Source organism: Lissotriton vulgaris, chromosome 7, assembly GCF_964263255.1.
Source record: "Lissotriton vulgaris chromosome 7, aLisVul1.2, whole genome shotgun sequence".
Lineage (NCBI taxonomy): Eukaryota > Metazoa > Chordata > Amphibia > Caudata > Salamandridae > Lissotriton > Lissotriton vulgaris.
This window is the reverse complement of record NC_141695.1, coordinates 175,400,391-175,421,567: the sequence shown is the minus strand read 5'-3', so window position 1 is coordinate 175,421,567 and position 21,177 is coordinate 175,400,391. Positions and strand designations below refer to the sequence as shown.

Sequence of the window (21,177 nt, the reverse complement as noted above, 5' to 3'; positions counted from 1 at the left end):
TCTTTTTAAAATATATTTATATTGTTCAAATTTTTTTCTTAAATGTACAATTGCGGGTATTTTTTGATTCATGTGGTTCCTACTTTTAGGGGGTTGGGTTATTGGGTAAAGGTTGTGACATTAACATGTATTGTCCTTTTGTGCAATTATCTTTTGCACTCTCTTGTTGTTTCCAGAACTAATTGCATTCATGCTATGATGTGTTTTAATTGTGCTTTTATGGCTGTATAGCCGAAAAAAAGTTATTTTTGACTGACTGACTTTTCTTTTTTAGGCACAGAGAGATAAGTCACTTGCCCAGAATCAGAGGATGTTGCGGCGGGGACGCCGTCCCTGCTTCTCTTTTACGTCTCTTGTACATCGTTATGTCGCTGTGGTGTTATTGCAGGGTAAAATCATTAGAAAAGAATACATAACAATAAACATAGACTTTGTGGTGTTCGCTTCTAAGTATATCACATTGATAGAAACACTTGAAACAAGCATTGGCATAGCCAATAGGTCTCGCCTTTGGGACTTTATAAGTGCTTAGCCATGCAACAGTTGATGGTGTTGCACCAAGGATATTGTGCTGCATAACTAAACACTTATACGGTCTAAAGGCGAGACCTATTGGCTATACCAATGCTTGTTTCTAATGCAAAGTACTCGAAAGACAACTCACGTGTTCAAATTCTTTGGCTAAAAAATTACAGCTTTAATCAGTCATTTTGGAAAAAAGTTCATGAAATATTTCAGTTCTTAGAGATTTGGCAGAGTACTCGGAGGCACTGCTTCTCTGTGGTAGCAAGTGTGTGTTCCTATGGTATGTGTGTGCTGATACCTATGGGGTGTCCGGGGGCTGCGTCGACTGACGGTTCCTCAGCCCACCCAGCGTCGACAGTAGCTCACTATACGCCAGCCTCCCAGGACACCCACCACACCCACCCCTTTCCCAGCCAGGACTCCGTGTACCACTTTAAAGGACTGCTGAGAATGTAGCGGGTCCTGTTTACGTCAGATCTTTGCCATCCTCGTGCCCCCACTGTCTTCCCCGGCGGTGTCCTTGTCTTTTTACTGGGAGGAGACATCTAGTTCCTGGTATTTATTCCTGCAGTAACATTTTTGTTACTTCCTCGTCAAATATCTTGTCCCGGTGAAAGGTCATGTTTTGTTGAGTGCAATCTTCACAGAATAAACACAGGATGGAAATCGCCACTCACAGAAAGAAAGCCGTGCCAGTCTGGGTATGCAAGCTTCCCTCACACACAAAGGACCACTGACCCCTGGGCAGCCTCCTTCATGCGCACAGTACATGTGTGCAGATCCAGCAGCGATGCATGCTTCACTCCTACAAACACACCAACAAGTATATCACAGGCAGCTGCATTGCAAGCTTCCCTCACACAACACACGCCGGAGAAATGAAAGCTTCTTATTGCACTTCACTAGTGGATGGAAGCGCGGCCTTCCCTTGGGTGAAAAAGGCACAGCATGGGCAGTGCAAGCCTCTCCTACACACAGATCTGACAGAGGATTGTACGCACGCACAAGCGTCCCTATCAGAAAAATGCACATGTAAAGACATGATGCAAGTCCAAACACACAAAGCAGGTACCGCACGGGCAGTACTGTAATTCATTTTCACATAAAACAGGAAATACAAAGCAAGGTTAGACCCCCCCCCCCCTTGAAACTTACAACCACGTGCAGCCGTGGGCAGCAACAGAGTACATTCCCTCATAAAACGAACCGTCAAAACAACAACAGAGCGCAGGCTCTCACTTAGGGAAAAGGGGTAGATGGCAGCAGCAGTGCAAGCTTCACACACACACATAAACACGCATGATACACCACAGAGGCACCAGCAGTGCAAGCGTCCATAACACACAGAGAGAAGACAAACCACAGCTACGGCAGCAATGAGACTTCCCTCCCAAAGAAGGCAAAAAATAGAAGCAGTAGCAACACAAGCTTCCCTCCACCCTGAGAAAATATGAACCACAGAGGCACCAGCAGTGCAAGCTTCCATCTCTCTCACACACACGTACACACGTACACACACACACACACACACAAACAGAATGAACCACAGAGGCACCAGCAGTGCAAGCGTCCATCTCTCTCACACACACGTACACACGTACGTACACACACACACACACACAAACAGAATGAACCACAGAGGCACCAGCAGTGCAAGCTTCCATCTCTCTCACACACACGTACACACGTACGTACACACACACACACACACACACAAACAGAATGAACCACAGAGGCACCAGCAGTGCAAGCTTCCATCTCTCTCACACACGTACACACGTACGTACACACACACACACACACAAACAGAATGAACCACAGAGGCACCAGCAGTGCAAGCGTCCATCTCTCTCACACACACGTACACACGCACGTACACACACACACACACACACACACACAAACAGAATGAACCACAGAGGCACCAGTAGTGCAAGCTTCCATCTCTCTCACACACACGTACACACGTACACACACACTCTTACATGTTTATATCACTCTATGAAGACCAGTGAAAAAAACCTACATTATGAGGGCCACCCTTTCTGATCATCAGAGAATCAAAATGATCATACATTTTATGTTTATACTATAATGACAGTATGAAAGTTATATCAGATTTTCAAAAAACGATTATGGGAATAGTTTTGAGACTTTCTGACATAACCCCCTTATGAGGACCGCATATGTCCCGTATCCAAGAGTTATGAAGACCATTTTTACACACTACATAAAGACAGCCATCAGCTTTACGAGGACCGGTGTGTGTTTTTATACAAGGCTGTTTATGAGGACCAGATTATATTTTACATATAGTGTCTTCCTATTTGGTACAGTATATATTTGTCAAAAAAACAGCCTTTATTTGGATCCCTTTCGTATGTGACTGACAATTTATTACAGAATACATATGCATTTAGCAAACACTGCTTTCTTATTTCATCCAGCGTATATTTAACTGACCATACTGGATTTCAAATAGTGTATTATTTAGACAATACCTTTAAAAATTAGTTCCTAACTGCTTAAATATCCATCTTTTCACTGTGTTTCCCTTTGAATTTGTGTAGTTCTGCATCCTCAATTCAGTTGGTATTTTGAACATTTGCGAAGTGAAGAGCTGTTTTTCAGTTTCCAGCCACATGTGCTATATTCTTAAAGTGGTTAAAAATGTAGGGCCCGGATTAGGCATTGTAGCCCCTGTAAAACTGCAGACGGGATCTCCATCTCGTTTGTGAAGGTGTATCCCATTCATCCAACTCTAATTATGGCATCTGACAATTTGTAAGTAAATTCTGTCCATAAATTGTGAAAAGCCGGTTAAACGTCAACTTCAACATAAGAACTTGAGGTCGCTCAGATAAGACCTGGAAGGCAAGAGTAGAGCTGTACCTATTTTGATCTTTAAAATGGGGATACATAGGTGTTTGTCTTTCTGTAGCTATGAGTTTTACACATGTTTAGGTGCCTGATATGTCTGTGCTTTTATTGCCATCATATGGATCATATCTTAGTGTGTGTCAAAAAAGTGTGATCTGTTATCCATCACAACGAGGACCATATGATATTGTGTGTTAAACATCTGACCCTATTCTCATAGCAATTACCTCACCATTAGGTCTGATGCAAATTTGTGCTGTTATCAAAGCTACTGTTATCAAGCATGAATTTCTTTTCTATTCAATAAGGACTATATCACCTAGTATATTACAATTGCATGTGGTTTTACCATTCACACTGAGAAACAGATAATATGGCATGCTACAAGATTTTGTTCTTTGATACATCACATTGAGGGCCACATCATGGTGTTTGTTAGTAATATGAGCGGGTGCCTATTCATCACAGAGGACATTTTCATACTGTGTATTGCAGGGTTGTGCATGCTTTAAACATCACCAGGAGAAAAATATTATGGAGTGTGTTACAAGTCAATGCTTGTTAGACCAGTCAGCCTTAGGGTGGTCGTCCCCAAAGCTGATTGCCTTCACCCCCACTATATTTCTGAATTTGCTTTTGTTGGCCTTAGGACTGCTAACCAGTGCTAAACTGCTTGTTCACATTCCCTAAAACATGATAAAATTGGGCTACAGACCCCATTGTCACATTTAATTTATTTGCAAGTACCTAGTAAAGTAATATTGCATGTATACCCACGGCCTGTAAATTAAATGCTATTAGTGTCCCTACAGCACTTTTTGAGCCACCCACTTAAGTAGACTTTTTTTAACCTGTCCCTGGTCTGCCAGTGCAGCTTGTGGGTGCAATTTTAAACTGCCATTTCCACCTGTCAAAATAAACCTTTTACCAAGCGTAAACCATTCTGTTGAGTACATATAAGTCACCTATAGGGTAGGCCTTCAAAAGCACATAGGGCAAGGTGCAGTTTACTTAAAAAAGTTGGACATGTAGTTTTTAATCTGACCTGTCCTGGTAGTCACTATTGCAAGGCCTGCCTCTTTCATAGCATACCATTGGGTACCTTATTACATTTAATAAGTGTTAATTTTTTATTGGGAGCAGGTAGGAAAGTCATGAATGGTATCAGAGTAATTTAAAACCATCTTGAATGGTAAATTCATATTTCAATCCTCAATTTTAAAAATGCCACTTTTTAGAAAGTTGGAAACAAGAAAAAGGTCTGGACGTACGTTTTTGAATAAATACATTCATAAATAACCACCTTAGATTCTCAAGTAGTTATATTGTTTTCCTTACACTTGTTATTTGTTCATTTATTTGTGGAACAAACAAGATGGATATTTCTTTCATGTCTTAAAGAAGAACAATTAGTACCAACATATATCAACAACACAATGGTGACAGTACTTTGGACATATAACAAATACTTAGGAAATGACCAAACATGACAAAACAATAGACCAGTCCTTATTTTAACATAAAGAACAATGGCAGTACAATTCAGTTATGTGTTTCACTACATACACCTGCCATAACCAGCGAAGCAATTAAACAGTTACACCAGGCCTAAATGTCCTGTTTGTACTCGGTATGGGTCGGTTGATTGGTGGTGATTATTGCTGGCTGGGTGGGGTCGACACATTTCAGAACCCTATTTGATTTCAGGGTTCTCCTCAGGACCAGGACTTGGTCATTCACATTTGAGGTGAGGGAATTCTCACGGGTGATGATGCCTTATGAACTCAAGGGGTGTGGTCCTTTTTCTCTTGTTGTGTCCAGAAATGACTGCGGCGGTTGCTGGTGCTTCAATATGATATTCACGCTTCAAAATAATTAGATGATGACAGGGGGGACTTGTTAATGGCTTTCAAGCTGTAGCTTTGTGAATGGTTCTCATGGGGACCCCACATGGTTCCTCTCCTCATGTACGATGTACATCCTATGTACTCTGTCCCTGTTGTAAATCACAGATACCCCTTTATCTAAATCCTCCCCCCACCACCAAGTATAAATCACCCAAATCTTTTTCACTTGCCCTTATTAATGTCCGCTCGCTCGGGAAACACCGACAGGACGTAGCCGACCTGATGGAGGACAATAGTTTAGACTTACTATTTATGACAGAAACTTGGATGGATAGTTCGTCCGATCCAGATATAGTGATTGCAGCTCCAAAAGGCTTTTCCATCCATAGACTGGACAGACAACGCAAGAAAGGTGGTGGGATTGCCGTCATTTTACGCGACACTTTTATCGCCAGAACCAACATGATCTCACTACCATCCTGTGAAGCTCTGCAATTTCCTATCAAACTGACTCCCTCCCATAACTGTAATGGGATCCTTTTGTTTCGTCCACCAGGATCAAGGACCGGATTCATTTCCAACCTCAGGTCCATTCTGGAATCTTCAGCCCTTGATAGTTCCCTCACTGTCCTCAGTGATTTTAACTTTCATTTTGACAAAACAGAGGACAAAGATACTGCTGCGCTTCTAGGAGATATGATCACCTTTGGTCTCCCATTGTTGGTCAAATCATCCACACATGACGGGGGCCATATATTGGATGCATTTTTACCAACTCACAGGATTTACAAGTCTCTCAAATCCTTCCAGTTACTTGGTCAGACCACCATGCCATCATGGCGTCACTAACCATTCAAGACATTGGAGCCTCCACACTACCATCCAACTCTCAACAGTCCTTCCAGGCGTGGAATGACATTGATAGTTCCAGCCTGAAAACTCTCTTAACCAAATCTACTCCCCCTCTATCAACCGACCCTAACACCGCCACCTCCCAATTCTATGAGTGGGTGGGCTCGGCGGCATCCTCCCTGGCCCCGGTTAAACAACGGTCTCGCAATAGATCTACCCCGTCGGCCCCCTGGTATTCGGAGGCCTTAAGAGAACAAAAACAACAGTGTAGGAATAAGGAGAGGCACTGGAGGAAAGACTACTCTGTAGAAGCCAAAATTAAGTATATAGAAACGGTAGCCAAATATAAAACTATGATTAATGAGGCCAAGAAAAAATTCTTTAGCGTTAGAATCGAAATGGCCAAAAACTCCAATAAAGCTCTGTACGAAACTACTAAGCAGCTAGCAGGATACTCCACAAACCTGACTCCACCTCCCTCACAACCCCTCTGTGACGCCATAGCCAGCTTCTTCTTTAGTAAAGTCAACGACATCTATTCTGCCTTTGCTAATAACACCAAACTCCCTCCCAACTTGTCGACCGCCGCCCATACTGGACCCATCCTCTCTCAGTTCGTAGAAATTTCTAGTTCCCAGATTGCTGATATTATATCCACCATTAGATCAGGTTCTGCTCTTGACCCCTGTCCATTTAAAGTACTGCTACCTGTTATTGAAACGGTTCTTCCTGCCATCACCTCTATCTGCAACGCAGTGTTTAGTACAGGCACTTACCCTGATATTCTAAAAAAAAACCTCATTAAACCACTCTTAAAGAAGCCACATCTCGACATGGAAGAACCTAAGAGCTATCGACCTATTGCCAGCCTACCAGTACTGGCTAAAAAAGCTGAAAAAGCTCTGAATCAACAACTCTCTGCGTTCTTAGAGCAACATAATTTACTTGATGAATCCCAGTTTGGCTTCCGCCAATTCCATGGGACGGAGACGGCTCTGATCAAAGCGGCGGATGATATTAGATCCATCCGCGATGCTGGGGGTACAGCAGTCTTGATACTGCTTGATTTATCGGCAGCCTTCGACACGGTCAATCATGCTACGTTGATCGACCGTGTCGAAAACATGGGTGTCCAGGAAAATGCCAGTAAACTTCTGGCCTCTTTTCTGGCCAATAGAACCCAGGTGGTCACAATGGGACCCTTTCACTCTTCCACCTTGTCCCTGCCATGTGGAGTACCTCAAGGCTCATCCCTAAGTCCGACACTTTTCAACATCTATGTGTCGGACTTAGCCAATGTTATTCGTGCACATGGGATGAGCCTTACTACCTATGCAGATGACACACAGTTGGTCCTTGCCATTAAGAACAACGGCCATAAAATAGCGGAAGATCTTAAATCAGGCATGGTAGCAATTGGGAGCTGGATGGCTTCCAATTGCCTAAAATTAAATTCCGACAAGACAGAAGTAGTCATCTTCGGACCGCTGACTCCGGAATGGTCATCCAATTGGTGGCCATCCTCATTAGGCTCGCCTCCCGAGCCTGTCAGTAAGGTGAGGAACCTGGGAGTCATTTTTGATAACCGCCTCACTTTTCATCCACACGCTAACCAGATCACCTCCTCAGCCTTCCACAAACTAAGACTCATCAAAAAAAATCCTCCCCTTTCTTCCTGATACAGCTGGTAAAACCCTGGTTACTTCCCTTGTATTGTCCACCTTGGATTACTGCAACGCTTTATTCCTCAATGCACAAGAAGGAGTTTTAAACAAAATGCAAATTATACAAAACTCAGCTGCCAGGCTACTGGGAAAAATTCCCAAATATCAATCCGCCTCGGACACAATCAGAGAGTTACACTGGTTACCCATCAGAAACAGAATAAAATTCAAAACTCTCTGTATTGTGTACAAGGCCTTGCATAATATGGGACCAGCATATCTTGTCCAAAATCTGATTCCCTATTGTCCGTCCAGAACACTACGTTCTTCAAGTCTAATTGATCTTGTGGTTCCTCGGACCAAAACTGTTTCTGGGGTGACAGAAGATTCCTGGTGTCAGCTCCAAAATTGTGGAACACGCTGCCCCATTTGATTAAAGCCAGTCCTTCCCTCTGGTCCTTTCGTAAGCAACTTAAGACCTGGCTCTTTAATCACTAGACTCAGCTCCCCCCTCTCAGGTTAAATATTACAGATATCTTAGCGCCGAGACGCCCATGGGCCTTTGTTCACGCTTTAGAAATATCATTAATAATAATAATAATAATAATATGTGAAGCGAATGATTTCTGGCAGAAACCGTGATGCATTGACATTTTTGTGCAGTGTAATGCCAGTGGCGGGGAACACAAGTATTTCAATGACTTCCGCATTGTTGGCATACCAGGGAGAGACGATGCAGCAGAGGAGGAACTCGATCGGGAACTTATACATAATTGAAGGAGCTGAGCCCTTCATTGAAAGACTCGCAATCCCCACCGCCGGCATTACACTGCACAAAAATTTCATAAGGCTGCCTTAAGATGCTTGATAGAGGCAGAACTGTATCCAATTCTGAGTGCACTCCTGACAGAGATTGTTCCTCTTAGGTGCTGATAAGCAGGAGTTGTTTTTGATAGTTTAGTCCATTAAAATGATTATATCACATTTCATATTGCAACATTGTGCGCTATTAAATCCTTTATTGAAAAAGCATCATGAATCACAGCAGGGTCATGGTTGCGGGGCGGCGTGGCGGCTGCGCATGGTGTGCCGGGATGACAGGCATTGGATTTGTTATTTTCGGGTGGCGTTTCTCAATGTACCCGTGTCGAGTATGTGCTTTTCATTAATTATGCAAGTTTAGAAACTTAGTAGAACTTAAATGTTTATCTGTTATTAAGATAAATATTTATATATATTTTTGATGACCCTATATATTTTGTGATCATGTGAAAGCATAAGGTAAATCATGCACTTGTGTTAATTTATTTACGCTGCCTAGACCTATTAATGCCAGGCTTTCTTCCAAAGGTTCTAGGCATCGTACAAGGTCCAACAAAGTCTTTTCACTATGTTTACTCATATGTGAGCTTGGTGTTTATAGGTGATATGGTATAATCACCAAGTATGTATTGGCTTTGAGAAAGACCAGTTTGGTTGAAACGCGTCAGCCGAATAAAACTTTCTTTGAAAACCTTAAAAAAAAAGAACCAGCAGAGTCACAATCACAATCTTGCCAGTGGTTTTCTCCTGCTCTGTAAAATGACCATAGCTTTGATTTTTACAGGTGTGTTGGTATGTTATATATGTGAGCTACTATTATCATACTTTGGATCAAGTCATGGTGTGCATCACAGCAGTTTGATTTTATCCATCATAATGAGGACCACATGATGTTGTGTGTTACACAACTGAGCTTTTTCCTATCACTGTGATGACCACCCCACTAGGTCTGTTGCAAAATTGTGCTAGTACCTAAAGTACTGTTACCAAGAATTAACTTCTTTCCATAACAAATAGGAATATATCTCATTGTATGTAACAAATTAATTTGGGTTTATCAAGTGCAATGAGCACTAGATGCCATGACATGTTTCAAGGTCGCTTGTTTTGATACATCACATTAAGGAGCACATCATGCTATCTGTTACAACATGAGAGATTGTCTATTTATCATAGAAGGTAATTTCACATAGTTTTACATGGATGTGCATGTTTTAAATATCACCAGAAGGGCAATATCATGCAGTGCACTACAGCTGCATGTTGGTTTATTTCTTCATTTGTAATTAATCGCAGAGACTTTGTGATGTGCTGGCATACAATAACAAGGCTACCGTAGCATTCTTAATAGACATAGACCAATTCCTCATTACAACTGTATTCCTGTGAGATTGGTCCGTCCTATCTCGTGTCACTAAATATGATTTGTTTAAGACTTTTAGTCCATCAAACTCATAACGACATCACAGTGCATGATTTAACTCTCTGTGATATTACACCACACTCTGATGAAAAAAAACTCTTGCGTGTTTTTATCCATCAAAATGAGGACTACATTGTGGTATGCAATTCAGATGACCATGTGTGTAAATTGTGAGGTTTTATACATTGCAAAAAGGAGCATAGCAAAGCACATGTTACAGTTTTCTTTTGTGTTTCTAACATGTAGTAGACACTGCCACAACTTTACATGTGTATCAAGCATATGAACCTTTCTTCTGGACACTGAAAACCATTTCATATTTTGTGTAGCACAAGAAGGTGCTCTTTTATGCTTTACAATTGCTCCTATATAAAGGTGGCTTATGCTCCTATGTGCACTTATAGGTCACACTGAGGACCATGTTAAATTGTGTGAGACAGGTTTGTGTACCTTTATCTGCCACAAGTAATATTGTGGTGCCTATTACAGAGGTTGGCGTTTTTATCTATCACAATGAAGACTGTATAAAGATGTGTGTCATAATTGTGTGTTTTTATCCAACACAATGAGGACCACACTTTGGTTCATTTTAGACATGTGTGCTTCTGCTATCACAGAGTCACACCATGTGATATTGAACAAGTTCATGTTAATGTAGCTTAATTAGAAGTACTACATTATTGTGATTTAGTTTTATTGCACATTCCTTTAACAGTAAGCTCCATTAACAGTAAGCTTCTTTAACATTATGTTGGGTATTAGTAAAGCGATTTTATCCATCACAATGAGGACTGTATCAAGATGTGTATAACAACTGTGTGTTTTTATCCAACACAATGAGGACACATTTTTGTGCAGTTTAGACAAGTGGGCTTTTTCTATCACACAGTCACATCATGTTGAATTGAACAAATTCATGTTAATTTAGCCATTAATGTGAATTAGTGTTATCACATATTCCTTTAACAGAAAACTCCTATGACATTATGCTGTGTATTAGTAATGTGTATGATCTTAAGTAACTAAAAGAATCTATATTGTATTGTATCTTGGAAATGTATGCACTCATCCATCACAATGAGGGCTCTATGCAGGCCTGGTCCCTAGGACATGCGCCATCCAGCCAATCGACCATCATAAAAAAGCACAGGTGCTAATGTGCACCGGAATACATTTACACTTGCAAAAAGATGACTAGTGAATGTGAGTAAATACTTCTGTGTGTGGGGCTAGTGAATTTCAGAGGGCCTTGTTGTTCTGCAAAGTATTTGTGTGCCTGCAAATGTGCTACTTTGTAACTGTCCACAAACATTTCTTCAGCCCATTCCAACCCAGGGAACAATCTGATATTCACTTCTAACACGTGCCAGGTTAAATCTGTTTCCAGGGTTGCAATCAGACTAAAAATTGGAAATAGCATAGATGAAGAGATTATTCCATAGGGGAAAATGTTTTTAAAATGTTATTACTTCTACTTGCTTCAGAATATTTCCCAAAATCTAAGCATGCAAACTTGTTCAAGGGAAAATGGAATTCTCAAAAGAAAATGAAGACTACCCCTTGAAATACATCCTCTGTAGCTGTATGCTAACTGTCCCCAAGGCAACCTTTGTGAATTAAAAAGCAGCTTGCTCATGTAATCCAAAATTATAATAAATGTAGCACTTGGTGTAGTGAATTGAGTAAATGTAAATGTATAGTATTTATATAGCACACTCCTACCCAGAGGCCTCATAGTGCTGTATTCATACCGCTGTGGAACCCATCCAGGCATTCCTGTGAAATGTCTACTCCTGGGCACCCCCAAGGTGAAGCCAGGCATCCAAGCGCTGCTGGGGCTGTTGTGGAGATTAAGCAAGCTATTGCCCAGAGTCACAGAGTGGGACCAATGATTAGACTAGGCACCGAGGCAAGAATTATCAGGTCCGGGGAAATTGAGTCCAAGAACCGCTGAGGCAGGAATTGAACCCTGGTGCCGGGCCAGACCTCTGCATCAGGGTCTGCCGCTCTAACCATTGAGCCACGCTTCTCCAGTAAATGATAAAGGAGTATAAAAGGTGTTTGTCTATATGAATCACAGCAGGGTCACAATCACAGTCTTTCCAGTGGTTTGCTCATACCCTGCACAATGACCATAGCTTGGAGTGTTATAGGTGTTTTGGGGTTTTATATAAGTGAGCTACTATTATACTTTGAATCGAGTCTTGGTGTGCATCACAATTGTTTGTTTGTATCCATCACAACGAGGACTATATGATGTGTGTTTTATATCTGAGCTTTTGTATATCACTGTGAGGACCACCCCACTAGGTCTGTTGCAAAGTTGTGCTATTATCTAAGCTATTGTTACCAAGAATGAAATTATTTCCATCACAAATAGAATTATACTACATTGTATGTTGTAAATTAATTTGGGTTTATTAAGTGCAATGATCACTAGATGCCTTGAAGTGTTACACGATTGTTTGCCTTAATACATCCCATTAAGGAGCACATCATGCTGTCTGTTAGTAATATGAGACAATATCTATGTATAACAAAAGACAATCTCATACAGTGTTTTACAAAGATGTGCATGCTTAACCATCACCAGTGGGGCAATATCATGCAGTGCACTAAAACTGCATGTTGATTTACCTCTTCATTTGTAATTCATTGCAGAGAATATGTGATGTGCTTGCCTAGCATCATAAGGCTGCCTTAAGATACTTCATAGAAACAGACCTGTTCCTCATTAAGACGTCATTCCAGTGAGAGACTGGTCCTCCCTGGTGTCAATAAATATGAATTGTTTAAGAACTGTAGTCCATCAAACTCATTACAGCATCACACTGCATGTTTTTAACTCGGTATGCTATTACACTGCACTCTAAAACAAAAACACAACAGTGTTGTTATCCATCAGAATGACGACTACATTGTGGTAGGCAATTCATGTGACCATGTGTATAGCCTGTAAGCTTTTATGTAATGCAAAAAAGGGCACATCATGGCGCATGTTACAGAATTGTGTTGAGATTTTTAACATATTATAGACCCTGCCACAACTTTATAAGTGTATCAATCATATGAACATCTGTTCAGGACACTAAAAACAACTTCATATTGTGTGTCACAACATTGTGCTCCTTTATGCTTTGCAATTGCTCCTATATATATGGGGATTATGCTCCTATGTGCACTTTATAGGTTAAACTGAGGATCATATTACATTGTGTGAGACAGGTCTGTGTGCATTTGTCTGCCAGAGGAAATATTTTGCCTATTGGAGAGGTTGGTGTTTTTATCCATCACAATGAGGACCATATCAAGATGTGTGTCACAATTGTATGTTTTTATCCAACGCAATGAGGACCATATTTTGGGGCATTTTAAGCATGTGGGCTTCTTGTATCACAGAGGAATATCATGTTGCATTGAGCAAGTTCATGATAATGTAGCTATCATTAAAAATACAACATTAATGTGATTTTGTGTTTTCGCATATTCCTTTAACAGAAAGCTCCTTTAACAGTAAGATGGTTTAACAATATGCTGTTTAGTTGTAGTGTGTATGATCTTAGGTAACTCAAAAAACTATATTGTATTTCATCTTGGAAATGAATGCACTTTTCCATCACACTGACGGCTCTATGCAGACCTGGTTCATAGGACATGAATTTATCTACATCACAAAAAATCCCAAGGGTTAATGTTGTGTGCCTTTATCTGCCACAGGAAATATTATGCTGCCTATTACAGAGGTTAGTGCTTTTATCCATTGCAATGAGGACTATATCAAGATGTGTGTCACAACTGTGTATTTTTATCAAACACAATGAGGACACATTTTGGTGCATTTTAGACACGTGTGCTTCTTCCATCACAGAGTAACATCATATTGTATTGAACAAGTTCATGTTAATTTAGCCATCATTGAAAGTACCACATTAATGTGAATTATTGTTATCACTTATTCCTTTAACAGAAAGCATCTATAATATTATGCTGTGTATTAATAAAGTGTATGACTTGAGTAACTAATAAAAAGTATATTGTATTGTACTTTGGAAATGCGTGCACTTAGCACTCACAATGACGGCCCTATACAGCCTGGTCCATAGGACATGCATCATCCATCGAACAATCAATCACAAAAAAGCACAGAGGCTAATGTGCACAAGTACATATGTACACTTGGAAAAAGATGACTATTGAATGTGAGCAAACATTTTTTGTGTGTGGATAGTGATCTTCATAGGGCTTTGTTGCTCTGTAAAGTATTTGTGTGCCTCCAAATGTGTTCCTTTGTAACTGTCCACAAACAATTCTTGAGCCTATTCCCACCCAGGGAACAATCTGAGATTCACTTCTAACAAGTGCCGGATTAAATCTGTTTCCAGTATGGAAAGTGAAAGGAATCAGACTAAAAATTGGAGATGGCATAGGTGAAGGGATTACTTGACAGGGGAAAATGTTTTTCAAATGTTATTACTTCTACTTGCTTTGTAATATTTCCAGAAATGTAAGCATGTAAACGTGTTCAAAGGAAAATGGAATTCTCAAAAGAAAATGAAGGCTACTCCTTGAAATACATCCTCCTTAGCTATAAGCTACCAGTCAACAAGACAACCTTTGTGAATTAAAAAGCAGCTTGCTCTGTATCCAAAATGATGATAATAAACGAAGCACTTGGTGTTGGGAATAGAGCCAATGATTAAAGGGTATGAAGCTGTTTGTCTACATGAATCACAGCAGGGTCACAATCACAATCTTTCCAGTGCTTTGCTCATACCCTGCACAATGACCATAGCTTGGAATGTTACAGGTGTTTTGGGGTGTTATATAAGTGAGCTACTATTATACTTTGAATCAAGTGTTGGTGTGCATCACAATTGCTTGTTTTTATCCATCGCAACGAGAACCGTATGATACTGTGTGTTACATATCTGAGCTTTTTCCTAGCACTGCGAGGATGACACCACTAGGCCTGTTGCAGAGTTGTGCTATTATCTAAACTACTGTTACCAAGAATGAACTTCTTTCCATCACATATATGTTATGTTATGTTATGTTATGTTATGTTACAGCGTTCTTGTATAGCGCACGGCTACTCGAAAAGAGTGTCCCGGCGCTTTCCACCTGCATCTCAGAATAAAAATAACACAACACAGCAAAAAAATGAGAGAGAGAACTGAAACTGAAACAATAAGAACAGCCTAAAGATTAAAAAGCCAGGTCTTCAGGCTCTTCCTGAACTCGAACAAATTGGCAGTGCTGCGCAGCGAAAGAGGAAGCGAGTTCCACAGCTGTGGGGCTTTGCAGCTAAAAGAGCGCCCTCCCGTGCGGGCCTTCCTCACCCGAGGGACCACCGCTTTGTAAAGGGATTCCGAGCGCAAGGAGCGGACTGGTCGATAGAAGGCTAGTCTCCGCCGCAGGTATCCAGCCCCTGATCCAAACAGGGCTTTGTGCATCAGAGTCAGGGATTTAAACTGGATCCACTTCCGGACAGGTAGCCAATGTAGCGCCTGTAGCAGCCCGGAAGCTCGGGCTCGTCTACGCAGGCCAAAGATAGCCCGGGCGGCAGAGTTCTGTACCACCTGTAGGCGCTGAACTAGGTAATCAGGGAGGCCAAGGAAGAGGGCATTAGCATAATCAAGCCTAGAACCGACGAGAGCCTGCACAGTAATACGCCTGTGCTCCTCAGACAGCAGGGGCAGGAATTTACGGAGCATTTTCAAAATTCCATAACAGGTGCCAGCCAGGCCCAGAATATGTGTTCGCAGCGATAGCTGGTCGTCCAGCTTGACACCCAGGTTTTTAGCCACCAAGGAAGACTGTGCAGGAGGGCTCATGTCGGACGGCCACCAGTGCTGCCACTCCGGATCGACACCGCAACCGAAGAATAGAACCTCAGACTTGCTCGAGTTGGCCCTTAGACTGTTCCGTTGGAACCAGTCAAAGACCAATGTAAGACAGTCCCGAATTCTCCCTCCATCAAACTCCTGGTCTTTCCCGCATGTGAAGAGGAGTTGCGTGTCGTCGGCGTAAGAGACGATCTGGGCCCCATATGCTTCCACCAAGGCCGCCAAAGGGGACATAAAGATGTTAAACAACGTGGGGCTCAACACAGATCCCTGTGGAACCCCAACTCCCAATGGCGGCATCTCGGCAGAGCTCTGGGAAACCCAGACCGTCTGGCGGCGGCCTTCAAGGAAGGATGTAAACCACCTGAGCGCCGTCCCCCTAAGGCCGATGTCATAAAGCCTCGCTAAGAGCGCCCTATGGGGGACGGTGTCAAAGGCCGCCGATAGATCTAACATGACCAGCATGGCCCTCCTGCCGACATCAAGAGTCTCCCTGATGATCTCAGTGACCTCTAGCAATGCTGTTTCCGTACTGAAATTAGGACGGAAACCGGATTGAGACGGATGGAGCAGATTGTTAGCTTCCAGAAAGCGCGACAGGACACCGTGGACGTGTTTTTCCGTGATCTTCGTGAGGGCCGGAAGGAGAGAAATTGGCCTATAATTGGCCAGAACCTCGACGTCGAGACCCGGTTTCTTTAGGAGGGGGATCACCATCGCTCTTTTCCAAGAGCTAGGGACCCTCCCCTCCCTCAGCGAGGCGTTGAGGATGGGATTAACCAGCGGATTCACCACCTCCGCCATCCCAGCCAAAAAATTGGCGGGGCAGGGGTCAAGTGGCGAGCCAGATTTCAAATTGGCCAACAGCTGCCTGGACACATCGCTGGAAACAGCAGGAAAATCAGACAGCACCGCCGTCGGTGTGTGCGGAAGTCCGCACCCAGCCCCGGTGACGTCGCTTCCATCCTCCGGTCCTTCCACAAAGGAGGCCTGAATCGCCTTGATCTTATTAGTAAAGAAGCCGGCAAGATCACCTGCCCACGTATCTGAAGAAACTAGAGGGGGCGATTGGGAACTAGGGGTCGTGAACTCCTTCACAATGGTGAAGATCTCCTTACAGGAGTTCGCGGATGCCTCGATCCTCCTAGCCAAATAGTCCCTCTTAGCTCCCAGAATGTCCCGATGGTAGGCCTTCACCGCCGCCTTGTAGGCGAGTTTAGCCTCCCCATCATACAAACGTCGCCAGGCCCTCTCGGCCACCTTACATTGGCTGCGAGCCACACGAAGAGCCTCCGTATAGGATTATATTACATTGTATATTACAAATTAATGTGGGTTTATTAAGTACAATGATCACTAGATGCCTTTAAGTGTTACAAGATTGTTTGCCTTGATACATCACATTAAGTAGCACATCATGAATTCTGTTAGTAATATGAGACAGTATCTATGTATAACAGAGGACAATCTCATCCACTGTTTTACAAAGATGTGCCTGCTTTAACCCCTTCGATGCGGCTGCGATTCCCCTGGTGTGCTGTAAACAGCACGAACAGGGGCGGGCCGTGACGAACCCCAGCCGTCATCAGCACACGAGCACCGTAGTGCATGATGGCTGGGGTTCGTCATGAGCATGGAAGGGGTTAACCATTACCAAGAGGGCAATATCATGAGGTGCACTAAAACTGCCTGATGGTTTACCTCTTCATTTGTAATTCATTGCAGAGAATTTGTGATGTGCTTGCATACGATCATAAGGCTGCCTTAAGATACTTCATAGACACAGACCTGTTCCTCATTAAGACTGCATTCCAGTGAGAGACTGTTCCCCTCTGGTGTCAGAAATTATGAATTGTTTATGAAGAGTAGTCCATCAAACTCATAACAGCATCACACTGCATGTTTTAACTCTGTGTGCTATTACACTGCACTCTGAAAGAAAAAAATCACATGCATGTTTTTATGCATCAGAATGAGGACTACATCGTGGTAGGCGAATATTCATGGGACCATGTGTATAGCATGTGAGTTTTTATGTATTGCAAAAAAGGGCACATCATGACGCATGTTACAGAATTGTGTTGAGATATTGAGATTATGCTCCTATGTGCACTTTAAGGGTTAAACTGAGGACCATATTAAATTGTGTGAGACAGGTTTGAATGTCTTTATCTGCCAGAGGAAATATGCTGCCTATTAGAGAGGTTGGTGTTTTTATCCATCACAATGAGGACCTTATCAAGATGTGTCACAATTGCATGTTTTTATCCAATGCAATGAGGACCATATTTTGGGGCATTTTAGCCATGTGTGCTTCTATCACAGAGAAATATCATGTTGCATTGAGCAAGTTCATGATAATGTAGCTATCATTAAAAATACCACATTAATGTGATTCAGTGTTTTCGCATATTCCTTTAACAGAAAGCTCCTTTAACAGTAAGATGCTTTAACAATATGCTGTTTAGTTGTCCTGTATATGATCCTAGGTAACTCAGAAAACTATATTGTATTTTATCTTGGAAATTAATGCATTTTACCATCACACTGACTGCTCTATGCAGGCCTGGTCCGTAGGACATGAATTTATCACCATCACAAAAAATCCCCAAGGGCTAATGTTGTGTGCCTTTATCTGCCACAGGAAATAATATGCTGCCTATTACAGAGGTTAGTGTTTTTATCCATCACAATGAGGACGGTATCAAGATGTGTGTCACAACTGTGTGTTTTTATCCAACACAATGAGGACACATTTTGGTGCATTTTAGACAAGTGTGCTTCTTCTATCACAGAGTGACATCATATTGTATTGAAAAAGTTCATGTTAATTTAGCCATCATTAAAAGTACCACATTAATGTGAATTAGTGTTATCACCTATTCCTTTAACAGAAAGCATGTATAACATTATGCTGTGTATTAGTAAAGTGTATGATCTTGAGTAACAAAAAAAACTATATTGTATTGTACTTTGGAAATGCATGCACTTATCCATCACAATGACGGCTCTATACAGCCTGGTCCATAGGACATGCATCATCCATCGAACGATCCATCACAAAAAAGCACAGAGGCTAATGTGAACAAGCATATATGTACACTTGGAAAAAGATGACTATTGAATATGAGCAAACATTTTTGTGTGTGTGGAAAGTGATCTTCACAGGGCTTTGTTGCTCTGCAAACTAGTTGTGTGCCTCCAAATGTGTTACTTTGTAACTGTCCCCAAACAATTCTTCAGCCCATTCCCACCCAGGGAACAATCTGAGATTCACTTCTACAAGTGCGGGATTAAATCTGTTTCCAGGATGAAAAGTGAAAGGAATCAGACTAAAAATTGTAGATGGCATAGCTGAAGGGATTACTTGACAGGGGAAAATGTTTTTCAAATGTTATTACTTCTACTTGCTTTGTAATATTTTCAGAAATGTAAGCATGTAAACTTGTTCAAGGGAAAATGGAATTCTCAAATGAAAATGAAGCCTATTCCTTGAAATATATCCTCTGTAGCTATAAGCTAATAGTCAACAAGAGAACCTTTGTGAATTAAAAAGCCGCTTGCTCTGTAATCCAAAATGATGATACTAAACAAAGCACTTGGTTTTGGGAATTGAGCCAATGATGAAGGGGTATAAAGGTGTTTGTCTACATGAATCACAGCAGGGTCACAATCACAATCTTTCCAGTGGATTGCTCATACCCTGCACAATGACCATAGCTTGGAATGTTACAGGTGTTTTGGGAGTTATATAAGTGAGCTACTATTATACTTTGAATCAAGTCTTGGTGTGCATCACAATTGTTTGTTTTTATCCATCGCAACGAGGATTGTATGATGTTGTGTGTTACATATCTGAGCTTTTTCCTAGCACTGCGAGGACGACACCACTAGGCCTGTTGCAGAGATGTGCTATTATCTAAACTACTGTTGCCAAGAATAAACTTCTTTCAATCACAAATAGGATTATATTACATAAAATTTTTGTCACCGGGTCGTCAAGGAAGGGGTTAAGCCCCGGAAGGAATCAACGTGCAACTTTATTCTTTTATCCCTTTTATTAGGTATGGTTTGAATATGTTTTTATTTTTCACGTCCGAGTTAGTCTGTTTACACAGCTAGTAGAGGTTAGGTATGAATACTGCTTCCGTTCTTCCTCTTATGAGGCCACCAGGTCAGTCATGGACTCGTATGTTCCTCGGTCAGAAAACCACTGGTGAACGTCGGAACATCGACAATATGTAGAAGTGTAGAGGGCCAGTGCAGGGAGTATCACCACACTCAAAGAAGCCACCACCACCAAGTGTAGTCCCGTTAACCCACCGGTTTAGCAGAGGTGTGTCCTCTACTTACTTTGCTGCCTTCCAGCCCAGTGCCCGTGAGCAGCCCGCAGCCGGACTGTACCTTGTTCAGCCACATTCCTCCTAGAGCGTGGCAGAGCGAAGCGTGAAACGGTTGGCCTCCTGGCGACTCCTCCTCTGCAGGGGTTACCTCCCCACTTGTTGCAGGCGATGAGGTCCCATTTCTCCATCACGCGCTCTGGTTCACCAGGCTCTCTCCGCGTTCTTTAGGTCTCACTTCTTCCTCAGCATCCGTTCCAACATCCATTTCCGCTTTCATCAGCGGGGCTCTCTCTCCCCATTGGTCAGGGGGCAGAGACGTCATCCGGACTTGCTGACCGCCTTCTTCTTGGGTGTCAGAGTCCTGTTCCTTAAAGGGACAGACCGGAGAAAAATCCTGCACACAGAGGAACAGTGCCTCATTCACCATAGTCACCGGGGAGTATGGAATCTCCTCCAATAAGTCATCCTCGACCTTGTGACACAGTTACAAATTCATTTGAGTTCATCATGTGCATCGAGCACCTGATGTCTTAAGATACCTAATAGAAACAAACCTGTTCCTCATTGCATGTGCATTCCTGTGAGAGACTGGTCCCCTCTGTTGTCAATGAATATGAATTACATCACAGTGCGTGTTTTAATTCTGCGCTATAACACCTCACTCTGAAAACAACATCTCACACATATTTTCATCCATCACAATGAAGACTGCATTGTGTTATGCAATTCATGTGACCACGTGTATAGCATGTGAGCTTTTATCCATTGCAAAAAGGAGCACATCATGACGCATGTTACAGTTTTGTGTTGCCATTTTAAACATGTAATACACACTGCCACAACTTTATATGTTTCAAGCATATGAACGTTTGTTCTGGACACTGAAAACCATTTCATACTGTGTGTCACAAGATTGTGCTCTTTGGTGCTTTACAATAGCTCCTATTTAAATGTGACCTACGGTCCTATAGGCAG

The 21,177-nt window shown here is 42.1% G+C and overlaps 1 protein-coding gene across 1 annotated transcript in view; it reads right to left on the bottom strand.

Moving 5' to 3' along the window:
• LOC147701125 (chemerin-like receptor 1) overlaps positions 1 to 21,177 on the bottom strand; it is a 581,279-nt gene that overhangs the window by 435,095 nt on the left and 125,007 nt on the right. The gene's annotated exons all lie outside the window — the stretch shown is intronic.